Source organism: Manis pentadactyla, chromosome 4 (assembly GCF_030020395.1).
Source record: "Manis pentadactyla isolate mManPen7 chromosome 4, mManPen7.hap1, whole genome shotgun sequence".
NCBI classification, from domain to species: domain Eukaryota; kingdom Metazoa; phylum Chordata; class Mammalia; order Pholidota; family Manidae; genus Manis; species Manis pentadactyla.
The window spans coordinates 158,248,542-158,257,832 of record NC_080022.1 but is presented as its reverse complement, the minus strand read 5'-3'; the positions used below and the strand labels follow the sequence as shown (position 1 = coordinate 158,257,832).

The following is a 9,291-nucleotide window of genomic DNA, read 5'->3' as shown; positions in this document are numbered from 1 at the left end:
TTTTATCAAGGATCCTAATGAAACCTATTTAAACTCCATTTTAAAAGCTGCTGTCCTTGCACTCCCACATAAGTGGATGTTGTTCTAAGAGTATCTCAAGTAGCCTCCTTAGCTATCTGCCTGGTGATGTCACAAAGGAAGGAGCTTCCTATTAAGCATCCTGGCATAGAGCCAGAATTCTTCAGAGACTCTCAAGCAATTACTTGCAAGGAAACCCAACTGGTCTTTGGAGTTGACGCCACCAAAGCTTTGGCCATGTTCTTAGCAAAAAATGAGGATTTCCTCACGTTTAGGGAAGGCTCCAGACCCTTCCTCACTCTCCCCAGATTCTAAGAATTTTCAGAAATTCATCCAAAGAAGGAAATTTGCCCAAATATCCTACCCACTAAGCAAAGCTACTGAAATCAATCACGCTGTGTTAGTCGCGGTTTTAATAAGGTACAAGGTACCAAGTTGTCCCAATTTGGTGTGAAACCAGACTGTATACAAGTAAAAAAATAGAGCTCCAGCCTTTTCCAGGTTTTGTCGGTGGTTTGGTAGACCCTGAGGGAAAAATCAGCATTCTCAAACCAGAAATTCTCACATGAGTAAATTCACACAGGAGTGAGTGTAGAATTGTTGAAGGGATGTGGAGTTAACATTGGTTTTAACCACAAATGACTAGTTGAGCATCTTGGACAAGTTACATGACTTGCCTGAGCCTTGGTTTCTTCATTTGGATACCACTGCCCAGTAGGTGGGTGTTACACAATGTATGTTATTCTCACGATCCTCTCCTCTCAGCTATCCTAATCATCTGGACTCCAGTTCTTTCTTGATTTGAAGAGTGACTTTCCAATTTGGATGAGCATTTCGGACAAGAAAGACATGGTCATCTTACTTTCCCTTTCATATACTGCCAGGCACAGACCCTTACTCTATCCAACATTCTACTACTGACTCTGAAAGGGTCACTGTGGTTATAGCATGGTCAGATTCATTGTTTCGGGATCTTTAAATTCAGCCTTGATTAGAAACAAGGTTGAAATGAAAATCCACATTTTTGAGTAACAGGAATCGCTAAAGACTGAGGAACTTGGTGCCACAGGCGTAAGTCGTTAAAATATAAAACACTCAGCTTACCATTTTATCTGATTTTATAGAAAAAGATACAAGTGGGAGAATATTTACAAGTCATGCATCTTGAAGATGCTGGGGGTAAGCCAGGCTGAAGTGAAGATTGTTCTTATTGGTTTATACTTTGACATCTTATCATCATAAAATTGACACAAGCTGACTTCAACAAAGCTTCCCTATGAGATTCTACTGTAAATATGATGGTTTATTGATATATAACCTATAACCATGAGACTATAATGCTTATTTGGCTTCTAAGTTGGTTAACAGAAAATGTGAATTTCCCCATCAAGGTTGTCTGCTTTCATTTTTCTGATCTTATTAAAATCAGCTCATTTTGAATAATTTTTTATATTCTCTTAATATTGAGGAAAATATATTCTTTTTTTCCAGCATTCAGTTTCAGTAAAAAAGGTGATTTTAGCACAAATCTCACAAAGCACAGCACAGGATCTTGACATTTTTCTCTCATGAATAGTCTAATTCCAATCAATCCACGTCTGAGAAACAAATGTGTCCTGAGGGTGATCCCCATTTCTCTTTGCTCTCCTTACTGGCAGGGCTGTGATGAAGATAAAATGTGATGACAGATGTAAAAGCTACAGTATACTGTTTTAGTTTGAGTGAAAGGCACCCAGTGAGGTACAGGTGTGCGAGGGATGGCCACTTGATGTGGTAGCCAGTCTCCAACACGGCCCCCAGTGAGCCTCACCTCCTGGTATTCATGTTTTTGTGTAGTCACCTCTCATTCTGAATCAGGAGTTCCCCTGTGTGACCAACAGAATATAGCATATATGACAGTTTGTGACTTCTGGAGCTACATCATAACAGCACTACAGCTTTTGCCTTGGTCCCTTGGATTGCTCACTCTCGGGGAGCCAACTGCCATGTGCTGAGGACACTCAATGGGAGACGTCTGTGGAAAGGAACTGAGGTCCCTAGACAGAGGCCAAGACCAATTTTCTAGTTATGTGAGTGAGCCAATTTGGAAATGCATCAAAATGCAGCCTTACGAGAGACCCTGAGCCTCAACTACTCAGCTGAGCCACTTCCAAATTGCTGACGCACACAAACTGTTAGAGATAATAAATAATTATTGCTTTTTGTTTAAGTAACAAAGTTTAACAAAGTTCTTTTCTTAATTTCTTCCACAGCAATAGATTATGCAGGACCCACTTCTCTCATGTAGACTCTCATTAACCAAGCACAGAGCCCAACATATAAATCAGAATAGCAACTTACTAATATACTTTGAGACACACAACTGTTGAGATGATTGGAAAACCAGGTCATTCTCACCCTATAGACACATTTAAGAGGCACAAAAGTTGGTGAACATGGAATTGGATCAAGAGGTTAGCTTGATGAGCCACAAGAGGGCAACACCTGCCAGAGAGCTCTAGGCATACCTAGTGCCCCCCAAACACCTACCCACAATGCATGAGTTGGACAGCCCCAGCGTCTGGCTCCTAAAGCTTCATTTTCCTATGCTTTACACTAACCATGCCTTTCTGTTAAACAGCTTTTCTTCATATGAGTTCTAATTTTGATTAAGCTTATGGTTATTTCATTATAATGACATTCTAGTCCTGCCTCCCATTCATTTGACTTTTAAGTATTCCTAAACCCTTTCTACTCCACAATGAAAACTGCTTTACAGAGAATTATAAAAAGTTGACTTCACCTCAAAGGACCACTTCACTATTTTAATAAGCATCTTTCCAAATCTCTCTCTATGCATATACCACATACAGACATCTATTCATAAATTTTCATAAATGGGATCCTATTATATGTACTAGCATACTACTACTAGCATTATTTCATAATATGTTATGGATACCTTTCTGTGTCAATAAAACTATGTCTATGACATAATTTCTATATCTTGTGGTTGCTCCATAATTTTTAGGAAGTATTGAAGTAAAATATACATATGGTAACATTTTCATCTTAACCATTTTTAAGTGTAAAGTTCAGTGGTATTAAATAGACTCACGTTCTTGTAAAACTATCACCATAACTCTTCTCATCTTGTAAATTTACCATTTGAACCTTTTTAAAATGTGCAATGCATTGGTCTTAAGTATATTAACAATGTTGTGCAACCATCACCACTAACAATTTCCAGAACTTTTTCAACATCCCAAAAACTCCATGTGCTTCAATAACTGCCTTCTCCCATCCCCTCAGCCTGACAACTACTATAATACTTTCCATTATTTTGACTACTCCAACCTCATATAAGTGGATCATACGGTATTTTCTTCTTGTGATTGGCTTATTTCACTCAGCATCATATCCTCAAGGTTCATCTATATTGTAACACATTGCAGAATTTTTCCTTTTTAAGGCTAAATAATATTCCATTTTATTTACTACATTTTGCTTATCCATTCATCCACTTGATGGACACTTTGAGTTGCTTCCACTTTTTATCTATAATGCTGCTATGAACAAGTAATCTGTTCAAGTCCCTGTTTTCCATTGTCTGGCTGTTCTATTATTGTGAATGGGTTTCTGAAGTCTCCAATTATTATAGAACTATCTGTTTCTTCTTCCAGTTCTGTCACTGTTCACTTTATATATTTTGATGTTCTTCACTAGATGCATAAATATGTCTTCTTTCTGTATTGAACCTTTTATTAATATATGTCCTTCTTTGTCTCTTGCAACCTTTTAATTTAAAGTCTACTTTGTCTGGTACTAACACAGGTACCTGTGCTCTCCTTTGGTTACTATTTGCATGGATTATCTTTTTCCATCTTTTCACTTTCAACCTGTTGGTGTCGTTGGATTACAAGTGCACCTCTCAACAGTGTATATTTGAATCATGTGCTTTTATGCATTCCGCCAATTTCTGTGTTTGTTTTAGAGAGCTTGATTCATTTACATTTAAACTAAGTACTGATACACAGTTCTTATTCCTGTCCTGCTATTTGTTTTCTGTATGCTTTATAGCTTTTCTACACTACTGTCTTGTGATTAGTTGATTTTCTGTCTCTGTAGTGAAATGTTTAAATTCCTTTCTCATTTCCTTCAGTGTATATTCTATAGCTATTTTCTTTGTGGTAACCATGGGAATTACATTTAGCATTGCTAAACTTGTAACATTTTCATTTGAATTTATACCAGCTCAACTTCAGTCGCATTAAAAAACTGCTTCTTTACAGCTCATCTTCACCCCTTTCAGCTGTTGTCACAAAATTACATCTTTATACATAGTGTTCCCCAAAACATAATCATTTTAAATGCACTAATCTCTTAAACTATGTAAAAAAAATTTTTGGAGTTACATAGCATTACAGTAATACTAGCTTTTATACTAGTAACTGCTGTTTTCTTTCTTTAAATGTATTTACCTCTTAAATAGTGTGGGAAGTAAAAAGTACAGTTACAAATCATTGTTATAATAATACTAGTTTTTAAACTTGCCCATGTACTTACCTTTAGTGAGAGCACTTTTTCTCCATATGGCTTTGAACTACTGTCTAGTGTCCTTCATTGCACCTTCTAGGACTCCCTCAAGCGTTTCCTGCAGGGCGACTCCAGTCGTCACAAAACTCCTTCAGTTTTTATCTGGTTTTCTCTTCATTTCTCCCTCATTTTGAAGGGCAACTTTTGCTGATACAGGATTTTTGATTGGCCAGTTTTTTCTTTTAGCACTTTGAATATATTGGCTCAGTGTTTTCTGGCCCTTTAACTTTCTGATGAGAAATCTGCTCATTTCTTATTGAGGATCCCTTGTATGTAAAAATTCACTGTTCTCTTTCAAGATTGTATTTTGGAAGTTCAATTATAATGTGTCTCAGAGAACAGACTGGTGGTTGCCATAGGGGAAAAGGGTGGGGAGAGTGGGTGAAATAATTGAAGTGGGAAAAATTAGTGAGAATGTTCAATATCTTAATATGAGTGATGGTTCCTTGAGTATATTTTACACATGTTAAAATTCATCTACCTGTACACTAAGATTTGTGCATTTCATTGCATGTGCCTCAATTTATTTGTATTTTATATTTGTATTTATTTATATTTTATATACAATATTTAAAAAATAATTATAATGTATCTTGGTGTGGGTCTCTGTGAAATCATCCAACTTGGAGTTTGAGTTTCCTGAATGTTTATATCCATGTATTTCATAAAATTTGGCAGGTTTTCAGCCATTATTTCTTCAAATATTCTCTTTCCCCCTTTCTCTCTTCTTCTAGGATTCCCAGGCTGCTATGTTGAGTCGATTGACAGTATTCCATAGGTCCTTTAGGCTATGTTCACTTTTCTTTAATCTTTTCTCTTTCTGTTCCTCAGGCCTGGTAATTTCCATGGTCCTATCTTCAAGTTTGCTGATTCTTTCTACTCATTGCCCAAATCTGCCTCTGAATCCCTCTAGAGAATTTCTCATTTCAGTTACTGTTCTTTTTGGCTCCAGAATTTCTGTTTAGATTTACTGTATTTTTATTGATATTTCCATTTTTTTCACACTTCACTTTCTTGATGCCCCACATCTTCTGTTAGTTCTCTGACCACCTCCTAAAATTGTTTTAACATCTTTGTCTAGTATATATGTTATCAGGTATCTATCAGGGACTGTTTCTTGATTTATTTTTTACTATGAATGGGCTATACTTCCCTGTGTGTGTGTGTGTGTGTGTGTGTGTGTGTGCATACACGCACGCATGCTCGGCTTGTGTTTTTATTGTTGTTGTACCTGACTAATGCCGCTGTAACTCTGGAAATCAGATTCTCCTTCTTTGCTGCTATTTTTGCTTAAAATTGTAGGCTGTCTCTGTGCAGAGGATCAGCCTGAGATATAAACTTAAGGTCACCTCTGGTCTTTTTCTGAGCTTGCCCTGGGCAGGCACAGTCACTTTCTATTTTTCCCCATATATGCAATTGTTTTTGAAAGCCCCAGCCTTTAACATCTAGCTCCCAAAAGAGGAAAAAGTGGAAAATGAAGTGAGGGAAGGAGATGCTGGCTTTTTAAATCTCATGGGAGTCATTTCAGCTGGAGGTGGAGGGGCTTGCAGCAGTGGGGGAGGTACAATAACAAAAGCAGTTGCCCTGTCTGCAGCTTTGTGATCTAAAGCAGCAATCTGTGATCTAAAGCAGCAATCAATGCCCAGAGTAAAAATCCCTTGGTATTTGGAGGACAGGGTCCTTTTCGCCCATCTTGCCTCTCACAAGCTGTGTCATGCTGCTCTAAAAATACATGCACAACTACCCTACCTGCCACATGGCTGGGGGTGGGGGATGAGCAGCTGCTAAGAGCTGAAATTGACCAAAATTAACCATCCAACTCTTTCCCTGGGAGTTGCAAGCCTTTAACAGACTCCAGAGTCCCAAATAAGACACATTCTGCCAGTGTATTGCTGACTAGAGTGGAAACAGATACCTGGTACTTCCTACTCCACCATCTTCCCAGAATCCTCCCTGTTCCATAATTTAAAAAACCCGTCCTTTGTTGCTGGTTATATCGGTTGTTTCCTATTATATTATATATATGTATATTATATATGTTGTGTGTGTGTGTATATATATGTATATAAAATGTAACATTCCTTATGTAAATATCTCTGTGTACAGTGTACAGTCCAATTTTCTCCTTAGGACAGTGGTCTTCAGTCCTGGCTGCACATTAGAATCACTTGGATAATTTTTAAAAGCCCATGCTGTATCGAAGGATTAAAGGTGGCAGCATAAGAGGTGAGACAGAGACCTCCTCCCAAAACCATATATAATAAGAAAATAGAGTTAATATCACTAATCATGAAAGATACCACAAAAATAGAAAATTACAGACCAATATCCCTGATGAACAGACATGCAAAAATACTCAACAAAATACTAGCAAACCGAATTCAAAAATACATCAAAAAGATAATCCATCATGATCAAGTGGGATTCATCCCAGGGATGCAAGGATGGTACAACATTAAAAAATCCATCAACATCATCCAGCATATCAACAAAAAAAAGGACAAAAACCACATGATCATCTCCATAGATGCTGAAAAAGCATTTGACAAAATTAAACATCTATTCATGATAAAAACTCTCAACAAAATAGGTATAGAGGGCAACTACCTCAACATAATAAAGGCCATATATGACAAACCCACAGCCAACATTATACTTAACTGCAAGAAGCTGAAAGCTTTTCCTTTAAGATTGGGAACAAGACAGGGATGCCCACTCTCCCCACTTTTATTCAACATAGTTCTGGAGGTCCTAGCCATGGCAATCAGACAACACAAAGAAATAAAAGGCATCCAGATTGGCAAGGAAGAAATCAAACTGTCCCTGTTTACAGATGACATAATACTGTACATAAAAAACCCTAAAGAATCCACCCCAAAATTACTAGATCTAATATCTGAATTCACCAAAGTTGCAGGATACAAAATTAATACACAGAAATCTGTTGCTTTCCTAGACACTAATGATGAACTAGCAGAAAGAGAAATCAGGAAAACAATTCCATTCAAAATTGCATCAAAAAGAATAAAATACCTAGGAATAAACCTAACCAAGGAAGTGAAAGACCTATACCCAGAAAACTATGGGACACTCTTAAGAGAAATTAAAGAGGACAATAATAAATGGACATTTATCCCATGCTCCTGGCTAGGAAGAATTAATATTGTCAAAATGGCCATCCTGCCTAAAGCAATCTACAGATTCAGTGCAATCCCTATCAAAATACCTACAGCATTCTTCAATGAACTAGAGCAAATAGTTCTAAAATTCATATGGAACCACAAAAGACCCCGAATAGCCAAAGCAATCCTGAGAAGGAAGAATAAAGCAGGGGAATTATGCTCCCTGACTTCAAAAGCCACAGTAATCAAGACAATTTGGTACTGGCACAAGAACAGACCCATAGACCAGTGGAACAGAATAGAGAGTCGAGATATAAACCTAAGCATATGTGGTCAATTAATATACGATAAAGGATCCATGGATATACAATGGGGAAATGACAGCCTCTTCAACAGCTGGTGTTGGCAAAACTGGACAGCTACATGTAAGAGAATGAAACTGGATTATGTCTAACCCCATACACAAAACTAAACTCAAAATGGATCAAAGACCTGAATGTAAGTCATGAAACCATAAAACTCTTGGAAAAAAATATAGGCAAAAATCTCTGGGACATAAATATGAGCGACTTCTTCATGAACATATCTCCATGGGCAAGGGAAACAAAAGCAAAAATGAACAATTGGTACTATATTAAACTAAAAAGCTTCTGTACATCAAAGGATACCATCAGTAGAACAAAAAGACATTCTACAGTATGGGAGAATATATTCATAATTGACATATCTGATAAGGGGTTGACATCCAAATTATATAAAGAGCTCATGCACCTCAACAAACAAAGAGCAAATAAGCCAATTAAAAAATGGGCAGAGGAGCTGAACAGACAGTTCTCCAAAGAAGAAAATCATATGGCCAACAGGCACATGAAAAGATGCTCCACATCCCTAATCATCAGAGAAATGCAAATTAAAACCGCAATGAGATATCACCTCACACCAGTAAGGATGGCCAACATCCACAAGACAAACAACAACAAATGCTGGCGAGGATGTGGAGAAAGGGGAACCCTCCTACACTGCTGGTGGGAATGTAAACTAGTTCAACCTTTGTGGAAAGCAATATGGAAGTTCCTCAAAAAACTAAAAATGGAAATACCACTTGACCCGGGAATTCCACTCCTAGAAATTTACCCTAAGGATGCAGCAGCCCAGTTTGAAAAAGACATATGCACTCCTTTGTTTATCGTAGGACTATTTACAATAGCCAAGATATGGAAGCAACCTAAGTGTCCATCAGTAGATGAATGGATAAAGAGGATGTGGTACATATACACAATGGAATATTATTCAGCCATAGAAGAAAACAAATCCTACCATTTGCAACAACATGGATGGACCTAGAGGGTATTATGCTCAGTGAAATAAGCCAGGCAGAGAAAGACAAGTATCAAATGATTTCACTCATCTGTGGAGTATAAGAACAAAGAGAAAACTGAAGGAACAAAACAGCAGCAGACTCACAGAATCCAAGAATGGACTAACAGTTACCAAAGGGAAAGGGACTGGGGAGGATGGGTGGGAAGGAAGGGGTAAGGGGAATAAGGGGCGTTACAATTAGCACACGTATGTGATG

At 37.6% G+C, this 9,291-nt stretch overlaps 1 protein-coding gene across 1 annotated transcript in view; it reads right to left on the bottom strand.

Annotated features, from left to right (window-relative positions):
• The window catches only part of LOC118909390 (leucine-rich repeat-containing protein 37A3-like), a 90,869-nt gene that overhangs the window by 68,278 nt on the left and 13,300 nt on the right, over window positions 1-9,291 (bottom strand). The gene's annotated exons all lie outside the window — the stretch shown is intronic.